Source organism: Vulpes vulpes, chromosome 3, assembly GCF_048418805.1.
Source record: "Vulpes vulpes isolate BD-2025 chromosome 3, VulVul3, whole genome shotgun sequence".
Lineage (NCBI taxonomy): Eukaryota > Metazoa > Chordata > Mammalia > Carnivora > Canidae > Vulpes > Vulpes vulpes.
Genome location: NC_132782.1, coordinates 71,217,028 through 71,229,793, shown reverse-complemented (window position 1 = coordinate 71,229,793; position 12,766 = coordinate 71,217,028). Strand labels below are relative to the sequence as shown.

General features: G+C 37.4%; 1 protein-coding gene across 15 annotated transcripts in view; it reads left to right on the top strand.

The window, feature by feature from the left end:
- The window catches only part of CTNND2 (catenin delta 2), a 923,063-nt gene that overhangs the window by 80,574 nt on the left and 829,723 nt on the right, over nt 1-12,766 (top strand). The gene's annotated exons all lie outside the window — the stretch shown is intronic.

Genomic DNA, 12,766 nt, shown 5'->3' with positions numbered 1-12,766 from the left:
ATCTTGATCCACTCCATTTAAGAAAGCAGCATCTCACCCAGCAATTCCAATTCACTTTCTCTGCTTGGTTTCTCCAACACAGCTGGACATTTCTAAAGTACTAGTTTATTTCAGTGTGTAGTGTTCATTTCTCTCTTGTAGAAGATACGCTCCACAAGGGCAGGGCACATTAGACTGTTTTGAACATTTGATTGTAGTAATGCTTTCATTGTCTAATAAATGCCTCAAGTAGAGATACATTACCACGTATCCTTTTATTACATTACAATAGCACTTTAAGTTTATAGGGATAGCCATTTTACTAAAGATTTTTAAGGAAGATAATGGAACAGAAAAGCATGCACATATCTTTCTGAGGATGCCACGTCTGATGCTGTTCCTAATCTAAGACACTGCCAATTTCTTCTCTTCATCCAAGGGCAGTGTGTTAGTTGACTCTGGCTGCTGGAACAAAATACCGCAAACTGGAGGGCTTAAACAACAGAAATTTATTTTTTTGAGTTCTGGAGGCTGGAAGATCAAGGTTCTCGTCAAATCAGTTCCTGGTGAGGACTTTCTTCCTGACTAGCAGATGGCCACCTTCTTGCTTTGTCCCCACATAGTCTTTCTTCAGTGCATGGAAGCAGAGAGAGAGAGAGAGAGGAGGCACGCACATGCAAGCTACCTGTCTGATGTCTCTTCCATTAAGGACACTAATCCTTTCAGTCAGGGCCCCATCCTTAGGACCTCATTTAACCTTACCTACCTCTTTCTTTCCTCCAAATACAGCTACCCTGGGTTAGGGGTCAACATATGAATTTGGAGTGGAGAGTTGGGAGATACAAACAGTCCATAACAGGCAGTTTACCTGTAGATCCAGTGTCTAGAAAGAAATTGGGCTATCAAGCCTTAATTTTTTAAAAAAGATTTTATTTATTTATTCATAAGAGACAGAGAGAGAGAGAGAGAGAGAGAGAGAGAGAGAGAGAGAGGCAGAGACATAGGCAGAGGGAGAGGCAGGGTCGCTGGGGGGAGCCTGATGCGGGATTCAATCCCAGACCCCGGGATCACAACCTGAGCCAAAGGCAGATGCTCAACCACTGAACCACCCAGGTGCCCCTCAAGCCTTAAACTCTATGTGATTTTACTAATCAGATCCTCTCATTATTGAAATGAGAGAGTTCATGAATACTTATTCCCCTTTACCTTTAAATGCCAAAATGAAAATAGATCAGAAGCTTAATTGACTTTTTAGCACTTAAGCAATGCATAATATAAACCTAGGACTCAACTGGACCCTGTCTAATGCAAATTGAAATTGGGTGGATCTAGCTTTTAAATGCACAAAATGGAAGCATTTGCTACTTTACGTATTGACTTATGTGAAGAGAACTTCCGATAGCCTATTACATTTATTTGTCATTAATCATCTTATTTCATGACAGCCTTTTAGAAAAATCTAGTTTAGGATCAGTCCATTGTGCTACATATGTGCACTCATATGTGCGATCAAGAGGGCAATGAAATAACCAAATCCTATCAGCAATTCTGCTGACCCATTAAACTGAGCACTGGAGATGGTGTTGTAAGTTCCCCAAGCAGTATTTAACTATCTTCTCTGTAGTTAATACTGTCTACCCAGATCTCAATTAAGCAGCTTTGTTGTGTGGTGGAGAGAGTATGGCATTTGGAATTGGAAGGCCAAGGTCATATTTTAGCTCCTCTGTAAACTATGTGAGGAAGTTTGTACATGTGGTTCAGTTCCCTCCATGTCTCAGATCCCAGTTGGTTCCTAGGAAATCCAACAAGTATTTGTTGGCTGAATGTAAAATCCTCATATATTTCTAGTAATGTCTTTTAAATGTAAACTTTTCATTTTTAGGATGCTTTCTTATGGCTTAATGTATAATCAGCACATCTAACTCAACATAAACTATGGTAAAGTTCATATGATCCATACAAAATATGTTATGGATACAAATAGAAGAGCCATTTTCACCACTGCATGTCACAAAGTGTGTCTTTCTTTAAAAATAGATCCTTAAGTACTGATTCCAGGTGTTGGCTAATTTATCCTAGGATTTTAGGCTCACATTTAAAGTAGTATGACGACATTTAATTAGCTGATTTAAGAGGTTCATCACTTTTCATTTTAATCAATAGCATACCTGCATACATACATACACCCACATGCACACACCAGTAATTTGGTCGCTCTCCAAATTACAATCATGCCTTATAATAAGCGTTAGAAACGAAGTTGTTTTTTGAGTTAATGGTTTTTCTGACACAACACAATTGATGTAATTGCAAATTATATTTTATAGTAGATGAAAAAAATGCTCATTTTAATTTAGAAATCAACATTTGTTAAAAGTAGTAATCCACATTTAAAAATTTAACGCAACGCACATTTAATTTTCAAAACATTGCTCCAGGCAGTGGCTTGACATTTCTTATAATTGATCAGATTGCTTTTCAAAATTAAGCTAAAAATTAATTTACTATAGTAAATCCTTGAAAACACTATGAGTATCATCCCAAACGCCACAACTGTCCTTAATAAACGCCTTTCTTCTTTTTCATCATCAGTGTCATACTTATTCTTAATTGCTTTTTAAGCTTATGTCATAATCTTAGCAATTTAACTCAAATTAACATGATGGCTCAGATGGCAGCTTTAGCAAATGCTCAGAAAATGTACATAATACCATTTAAAACTACTGTGCTAGATACTAGATTTGGATTTTCTGTATAAAATATAATGTATTATATGCAAATATATTTCATATAGTAAAAAATATGAAGTTCCACTTGAGTGCATATGGTGTTACATTCAGTTCTTACATTTAGGATGCCAAGTTTTTCTGGGCACGTGATTTTTTCAATATTTAAAAAGTAGGGTACTGTAAGTTTTCATGCTTTTTGCTTCAGGGACTGATTCTTTAACTCATTGACTGGATCATTAATGCCAATGTTTATAGCTGGTATTGTTTCTTAAGTTCTACTGTACCATTGAGAACTCATGCAAGTTCTCCCTCCCGTATGACAGTGACCTCCCTCATGCCCTGAGCTCTTCAACCATTATGGATTGTACCATGTATTTGACAGAATATGCCATTAATTGTTTATAGTTGTTTTTTGGTTGTCCCTGACTAAATTGTGAGCCTTTAGTGAGCTGTGACCCGTTCCTGTATGTTGGTATAGAACAGAGCTTTACTTTATCCTTGTGTACACCTGGTGATAAGTCAGTATTTGGTGGTGATGATGGAATGTTACTTGCAGTTGGAGGCCTGATTCTACCCTGACTTAGTACTTTTGCCTCTTTTCCCTGGCATTAGATAGGCATTTCTACCATGGCTTATTTCTTTATCATTTGTTAGATTCATGCTTTCAGGATATCCAAAGAGGTTGAGTCAGTTCAGAGTTAGGTAATGACATTAGGAACGTGTTTCTTGATTTTTGAAATAACCTTCCCAGTATAGAGTCTAAGAAAAGATGACTAGGTTTGAATCTTGCCAGTTTATTGTGACACACATATACTTTCAGAATTTAGACTGTCCTGAAGATTCATCTTTTATGTTTGATTGTGTTATGTATGACTTTATATCACTTTGAAAGTGATATGATTCCATGGAATGCTAGAATAAGTGGAGAGCCCATTTAGAATTCAGTTGTATTAAGAGGCTTAAAATAAGGTTGCCACAGTTAAAAATCTGATCATGGAAATATCCAGATTTTCCATCATATCACAGAAAGTTTGTACTGTCGCAGTTTGCATAAACATTCAAATATTAGCTCAGTTCTCAACCTGTATCACTCCCAGGGAGTTAAGTTCTAGGAATCTTCCTTCCATGAAAACCACAGATTGAAGTGTTCCCAAGCAGTCTCAGTGGTGATAATTCTGACACCTTTCCCTTCTTAGTGGACTTGGGCCATTATGGCTCAAGTTAATTCCCTCTGAATCATTTTGGATGTTTTATTGGTAGTCGTCAGTACTCTCCTTTCCACTTTCAATGTCTTTTGTAGTAAATACACATAATGCAGTTTGAAACTGCTGAGCTTCTGGTCATGTAAACATTGTAATGAAAGTACCCTTTGTATTTCAGTACAGATCAGTTCTGCTGAAATCTTTATAAACTGTAGTCCAATGGATCCATGTTCCAATGGGATGGAGTAAATAACTGAAGAAGGATGAAATAATTTTAAGAGATCTTGGTATCAGATTTGGCATGTGTAGTTGATTGTTCAAGGGCTAGCTAGTCTGACGAGTGCAAGTTCTCAGTGCCTTACCTGTGATTTGGAGATGCATGAGGCTCTGAAAACCAAAGGTTCTTTTATATGTTCATGGAAAAATCATTAGGGACCACATCTCACCTGGACTGATGCACAGTTAAATATAGTCCCTGTTCATCCCACTTAATGTGAATGCTCACATTTTGGCTAGAAATATCAACAGGCTTGGTTATGAGTACTACTCCAGACCTTGCTGGGAGTGGTATGTAAAAATGGTCAATGCAGCATGTTTCTAAATCCAAGAGCAAATGAACATGGAAACACTTACAATTCCAAGGATACAGATAACCAACTGGGGAGCCTGTAAAATATGATAGTTAATAATTGGCTCTGCTAAGGAAATGATGGGGTTGTGATCAGACTTGCGAATTGTTGCTGTGTTTTGGGAAGTGCAGAGATGTTGGTTCCTGTTGCTGACTTTGCTGTGAAGGGTGGTGGTTTATATTTTCCTTAGTGTGAGTGCCTATGATAGAGGGATGAAAGAAAGCAGGTGAGGCCAACGTGGTGGACAGGCCAGCCAGGAGGGGGAAACAGTAAGGAAGAATGTCTAGTTGTAGCGGAAATCAACTTCTGGTAGCTCTGGAAAGCGCCACAGAACAGTTGGCATGAAACTTATTTGAAGGCCCAGAGCCACAGAAAGGTCCTGAGGGGATCCGGTTCTAAATTAAAGAATTCCCAGTGAAAGTTAGGGTTAATTTAAGCAGTGATTGATCTTAGTACTTACTGTGCTGCATTGTGACTGCTGTTTCTATCTCTGCGCCCCGCTGGACCGTAAACTCTGATGAGCATCGCAGTTTTCCATCTCTTTGTTTGGGGGAGGGGTGCTCAGCTCCTGGCACAGGGCCTGCCAGGTGGCGGGTGTTCAGTAAATGCTTGGGAATAAGTGAATCAAGCATGTTTTGTTATGCTCCAATAACTGTAAGTCTGCACATTTTGTTTTAAATGTATGATGTTTAATGTGGTGCCATAGAGTAGGAAAAGGAAGAAGAGTGGCCACATGTTTCTAGAATCCCTTTGGACAGAGAAGTGGGATTGATTTTCAGACTGCGGTGCTTATGCTGTCCCATCTCAATGTTAATATAGCGTGGTACCCTACATCTGATGAGAATATCTGTTGTGAGGAGCAACTATTATTAATGGAATATTTCCTGTTTTTCTTTTGTACCAAAGTGGAATGTAAGGGAGAGAACCATTGTAGAAAGCAGCATATAACCTACTCAGACACAATCATGAATAATACAAGTTAATTTATAGGCTTAGCAGTTCTAATAATAATGGCTGTGTTAATATATATTTGATAGAAAAAACATGGCATGTATTTCCTTTTGGTTAAGTAAGCCCATGGGAACGTGCAGACGATGCTCATATGCCTTTGTTCCTGGGTCTTGGTGCATGCAATTTGTAGACTGAGTCTCAAGGGGAAACATTTGGCTTTGCACACGCAAATCTATAATGATCATATGGCTAACAAGTCTAAAGCTATATTAGAGAATATGTCTGCATTTTCCTGCATTTCCAATCAATTCTCTGTGTTGATCACGGTTCTGAATTGGATATTGTATATCCTCATTCCGTGGGACTTGGTAACCTCAGTACCATATCTGTTGAAGTAATACTGGGGACCATTGATGGCAGTTTTTTTTTTAGCACTTTTTTGTTTTCTGGTGCTGCAAGATGCTCCAGGCTCATCTTGTACTGTCCCTGCCACCGTTCTGGGGATCAGCCATGTTTCCAGAGAGCCCTGGCTCCTTTTATTGGAGAATGGGGTGTACTCCTTGCTCCTGGGGTATCCTTGTGTTAGACCCTCTCTGGTGACTGGGCAAGGAGTACATGTGTGGGTACTGAGTATATTTACCTATCTATAAATGTTTCCATACGTAACCATCTGTATCTATATGAAACTACATACTACAACTCTACTCCCTTAGGACATGGATCATTCTACTTCCTCCCTGTGTAACTTCCGACTCTAAATATGAGAAATCCTCCCACCCATCTGCCACCCATTTACTTTAGTGTTCAATTACAATTTACATTTACAGGAGGAGCAGAATTGTTAACCTGTAGCTCTGTGGAAAACAAAAACTAGATTACAGTGCTTCAAGACAATTGATTTTCCTTTAGTGCCACAGTCTGCACTCACTTTCAAAGTTACCTAGGTCACTCTGTCTTTGCCCCCCTACTGCCTTCAGTGAGATGATTCCATGCTTGTAACACTGGCAGATTGCTTTGTCACATTTTGCATTCCACTCTTAGATTCCCCCATCTCCTAAATGAGTTTTAAACTTTGCATACACTAAGTATCCCTCTTGTGCTGTAAAGTTCTGTGGGTTTTGAAAAATGCATATTATCATGTCTCCACCATTACAGTTCAATGGAGAAACAGCTTTAAAATATCCCCTGGGTTGCACTGGTCATCTTTGTTTTCCTTCCTCAAAACCTTTGGCCAGAGAGATATGGATGCAGAGATGAGTCAAAACTTGGTTATAACCAAGTTTTGACTATCTCATGTAATTTACTGAGTGCTCCACTAAAAGTGAAAAGGAGAATGTTTGATTGGGTACAGATGGTTATCAATGTATCAGGTGTTGACTTTTGTGATCACCTGACTGGCTCACTGCCACTGCCCAGCATCATGTTAGCTTGGGAAAAGATCGGAATGCCAGCTTCAAAGTATAAGGTTTCTACTGAATCCGTACTGCTTTTGCATCATTGTAAGTGTAAAGATTGTAAGTTGAACCATCATAAGTTGGGATTGTCAGTATTTAGAGTCATACAGTCTGTAGCCTTTTCAGACTGGCTTTTTTCCTATAATAATAGGCATTTAAAATTCATCCGTGTCTTTTCATGTCATGGTAGTTCATTTCTTTTTATTGCAGAATAATAGTTCATTCTGTGGATACCCCCAGTCTATTTATTTTTTCACCTACTGCAGGAAACTTTGCTTGCTTCCATTTTGGGTAACAATGAATGAGGCTGCTGTAAACATTCACATGGGGGTTCCCCCAGCTTTACTGAGATATAGCTCACATGTAACCTCCTATAAATTTAACATATACAGTGTGATGGTTAGACATGTTTTCAAGTACTTTGCATAGGTAACTAGGAGTGTAATTGCTGGATAGTATATGAAGACTATTTAGCTGACAAATTGTCTTCCACAGTGGCTGAACTGTTTCACATTCCCATCACCAATGAGAGTTAGGTTGTTCTGTATCTTTAACAGCAATTGGATTATCAAGGTTATTTATTAAATTTTTTAGCTGTTCTAATAGAAGTATAGCAACATTTCATTTTTGTTTTAATTTGTGATGTATTTTTAAAAAGGAGCAATGGCTTTTACTTGAAATAGCATCTATCTAGAAGTCCCTGAGTCAAAGTATTGGCCAGTCTTAACCCAGAAAGTATGAAGACTTTGAAAAAGTGGAGAACTCATAAGAATCCTCGTCATAAAAATTAGCAGTTAAAATATAGTACACTTTTTTTTTTTTTACAAATCAGATTGGAGCAGAAAAAAAATGTGTAAGAAAAGAAAAAAAAAAACCAACAGCAATATAGCAGGATCAGATATGGGGAAGAGTAGACACTGACTGTAAAACATTGAATTCTAGGAGGACTGGTATAACATTGTATGAGTCCTGAAATCTCTGTTTGAAACAGTAGCAGAAACAGGTAGTAGAATGGGAAATAAACTTCCTTCCTCTCATATTGGAAGACACTGGACAATGACAGCCGGCAACATACTGGAAAATGAGCTATGGGAATCACATGGAACAGAAAGGGTTATTTCCATAATGTTTCATTAGCCTTTAGTTGGGTGGCTCTTTCTCTCACTCCTCAACCATTGAGCAGAAGCCCTGCTGAGCCCACCTCTGAAGTATCACTCAGCACCAAGTCAGCAGCTGGATGATGGCAATAGCTTATTTACTCAGTCTTGTACTTTGTAGGTCTTTTTCCCCATTGGAACCAAAATGCCCTTTCAAAAACACAGAGTTAAATTGCTCAGTGGATCTTCGTTCTGTGAATGTTGGGATATCTTAATTAAATCTTGTGTAAATGCATAGCCTTCTCTTTTTTTTTTTTTTTAAGATTTTATTTATTCATGAGAGAGAGAGGCAGAGACACAGGCAGAGGGAAGCAGGCATGATGTCGGACTCGATCCTGGGACTCCAGGATCACGCCCCGGGCCGAAGGCAGGCGCTAAACCGCTGAGCCACCCAGGGATCCCCTACAGAGCCTTCTTTATAAACCTTTCGTATATCAGAATTCCATCTTCTTTCCCTTTATGTTCTAAAAATCTTGAAATGTGTCCAGGTCCCTCATATTTGGTGCTTCAAGGCAAATCAGGGCCACTACACTATAAGTCTTTGAGAGCAAAGATTGTGTTTGTTATGCAGTTGCCCGTATCAAGGACTCAAAGCTTGCTAGTTGAATGAATATATATTTGATAAAGTGATATTCATTACAATACAATTAATAAGTAGAATTATCCGAATAAGTTATAATAAATAAGTTAGGATAGATCCATATAGGGGACTGCTATGTACTATTAAAATCATGTTTGGGTTGTATCCAACCTGGTAAAGTATATGCACTTTAACAAATAATAAATAAAGCTGTTTATATAATATTCCAGGATCAGAGAGATATGGATGCAGAGATGAGTTTGGAAAAAAAAGTGTTAAAACATCAATATATTCACATCTCCTAAATGTCAGAATTATTTTCCTTTTTGGGCTTTTTCTGTATTTTCCAAATATTCTATAATTAATTATGAAGTTGCTTATTTTTTTCAAAATTTGTTATAAAATATATTTTCATTATTTAGAACACTATATTCAGCTCAAAATAACTGATTATTGTTTAGTGATTTGGTATCATAGTATTTTAACTTTGACAATAGGGAAGTGCTAGTTTAGAATAAAAGTGAAACTTATAAATATACAATATGATTAAGGGTATATAAGCAGATGTGAAAACCATAAAGCCAAAAAATAATTGCTGCCTATGGAGATACCCAATTATATACCTGGAATGTGCCAGCCGTTCTCATTTCAAGCACTTTTAGATACAATGTCCCCCCAGAAGCCTTGCAAAAATGGAAACTATAATTGCTGAATTATCATAGGTGCAGCTAGCACTGAATCTAGACATCTCTGTACCTGCTCAAATTACATTGTTCGCAACTGAGCAGAGGCCCAGGTTTTGTTATTAAATACAGAGCCAAAAACAGATGTGAGATTTAAAAGATCTGAAAGCAACTGTATCATCGATTCAATGCTTTGTACTTAGTAAACGCAGTTATCTCTGTTCCTCACCCTAGGTGAGTACGAGTTTGCTCATTATTACATTTGTTCTGTATTGGCTCAGAAAATAAAACCACTGTGTAAACTTACACAAGAGCTCCATGCTTAACTGGTACCTATCAGCTACCAAGATATTTTGCCAGTATGCTGTTTAACTCCGGGAACAACAACAATGGAAGAATGTGTTCATTGCGGAAGAAAAAATAGTAAAAGATAATTATGGAAGAACACCCTTGGAAGGGTCTAAACCAAAAATTATTCCTGTAGGAAATTAGCTTCTTAAATACTTCTTTCTTTTAGCACTGGTAGATATAAAGGACACCTCATGAAAAAGTCACGAAACACTCTATGTTCTTCCTCATTAGTTAATTAGAATGTTACTGCTAGTCGACAGGACATTTTCTGAAAGTCGGAAGGTGCAAAAAGGGAATTCCAAAATGGGTTTTATGATTCATAAATACTGTAGAGGCTCTCCTACTTTATCGTTGAGCTTTAAATATAATACTCAGGTTTAAATAAGAACGATCAGGCTTCCTCTCAGCTGAGGGTTTTATGACAACGCTACTCAGCCTGTTTTATCTTACTTTATTTCATTTTTGTCACTTGTTCCATATATTGAAGAAGAGTCAGAGGAAAATACTGTTTTAAAAGCTTCTTTAGCTGACTGAAAGGCATGCCATTGTTTCCCACTGTAACCTGGATACACAGCAGAGTGTCTGGTACACAGTAGGACCGTAACGAGTGTCTGCTTCATGGACAAATCAGTCAAGGAAATTATGCTGGTTAGTTCTGCTAATTAGATCATGATGCTCAATAGTGCCCTTGGTATGTGTTCTGTGATTTCATGAATACAGTACTTAGGATATCCTACCTAGACTGAGTTTTGAAGTGTATGTCTCCAGGTGTTTTATGTTATTAAGAATCACACGGGTAGTATCCGATGTTAGGAGCTCAGATGTCTTCATGCCATACTGTTATTGAATCATCTTGGCCTTCAGCTCCTGTCAAGAATTCCATATATGCTAGTAAGTGGCTACATAGGGTACACTACATAGGCTACATTGCCCAAAATAGTACTCTGTAATGTAATTATTTAAAGATTTTAGTTCCATTCAACATTTACTTAACATCTATTATGTATCAGGCTTTTCTCATATACTTTGTCATTAAGTCATCTCAATAGCTCATGAAGTTGATATTATTAATCAAATTTTGGGGAACATATTACTGAGGATAAGAATTCAGTTGACTTACTAATAAGTAGCTGAGTGTACCGCCAATCCAACAAGATTCTTTAATCAAAATCTACCACTCCAGGCTGTCCCTTTTAGAAATAATTTAAGATGGAGTTTGGGGTAGTAAAAAAAATATATGCAGTGTTTTGATATGAGTCTGAATCTCTGTTTTGCTGTTCATTCTATAACTTTGAGTAAATTACATAAACTTTCTCAGCCTTGTTTTTTGCATCTGCAAACCATACCTTGACCCGCATAATTTAAGTGTCATGTAAGTAGCTTCTGTGGCTATTTATGCTGTTAGGACATTGTTTCATGATAAAGTATCACTAGCACTTAAACAACATTGAAAAGCCTCTTCTCTGTCCAAGTTGAGATTTGGACAGCAAAGGGGGTGATGTTTTATAGTAGCGATACAGTAACACCTCATGTCTTCTCCCATTAAATTCCATATAAGTGTCCATAATTTGCCTGAAAGAAAATAAGTGCACTGAAAATAATTAACTTAATAGGGGGACTAAAAATTTATAAAAATAAGTACTTGATGATTAAATGTCTTGAAAACACATACATACTTCAAAGGGGGGCAACAGTAAAAGTGTACAGGTTAAGCTATGAAATTCGGCCACAAGACAAAGACATAGATACCAGCAAAGGATCCACATCTTTACTACAAGAGGTAAAACATGAACAGAGCAGGGCACCTGGCTGGCTCAGTCAGAGGAGCATGTGACTCTTGATCTTGGGGTTGTGAGTTCTGGTCCCACATTGGGTGTAGAGATATTACTTAAATAAATAAACTTTAATAAAACTAAAAAAAAAAAAGAATAAAACCTGTGGTAAACAAAACCAATATGAGATTAAAAACATCACCAGTGAAATAAAACTGTAGAAATTAAAGATAGAGGGGTGCCCAGGTGGCTCAGTCGGTTAAGCATCTGCCTGTGGCTCAGGTCATGACCCTGGGCCCCAGAATGGATAAACTGGTTTCCAAAGTGACAGAACATATGCCACATACTAACTTGCTAAATATTTCCAAGGTGAAAAGGGTAATTGAGTTTTCAGTTGGAGAGACATTATAGAGTCCTAAGAAAAAAAGTAAAAGCACAAGCCAGTGCAAAGAGGATTACTCATAAAATTTACAAACACCAGGAGAATATTAGTATATGGCATAAATTAAAAAGTGTGCAGTGTGCATAAGGCAACTATTTTGATTGTTTTTCCTACTAAATGAAAGGTGTGATTTTATATATATATATGTATGTATGTATTATATGTATATATATGTATATATGTGTGTTATATGTATATATATGTATTATGTATTTCACTAAGTAATGTATATATATATGAGTAAGAGTATAAGATGACTATACGTATGTACATATACACAAATATATACATTCCAATATTATTTTACTGAAATAAAGTAGTGTTATAAAAATGAAAAATTTACCTAAATGTTTCTCCACAGATTCAGGACCATTTTATTCTTTTTTTTTTTTTTTTAAGATTTTAGCTATTTATTTTTGAGAGAGAGAGCACAACAAGCAGGCAGGGAATAGCAGAGGAAGGAGAAGCAGGCTCCATGCAGAGCAGGGAGCCAGATGCGGGACCTCTCCCAGCACCCTGGGATCATGACCCAAGCTGAAGGCAGATGCTTAAGCAAGCGAGCCACCCAGGCGCCCCAGGACTACTTTTCATCTTGAGCAGAAAGCTGTGGTATGACTGTGGAAATAGAGGAAAGGTACCAGTTGGTGATCTGGCCTGCTTTTACAAAGACACCATTGATTATAAAGCATCTGGGCGAACAAGTGAAATTCTTAACAAAACCAAACCGTAATTTAGCAATATTCTAAGTGTTATTGCTCAACAATAAGTCAGTCTCATCATGAGGAAAAAAAAGGTGAACATTCAACATGCTACCCTCACGGACTGAATGTTTGTGTC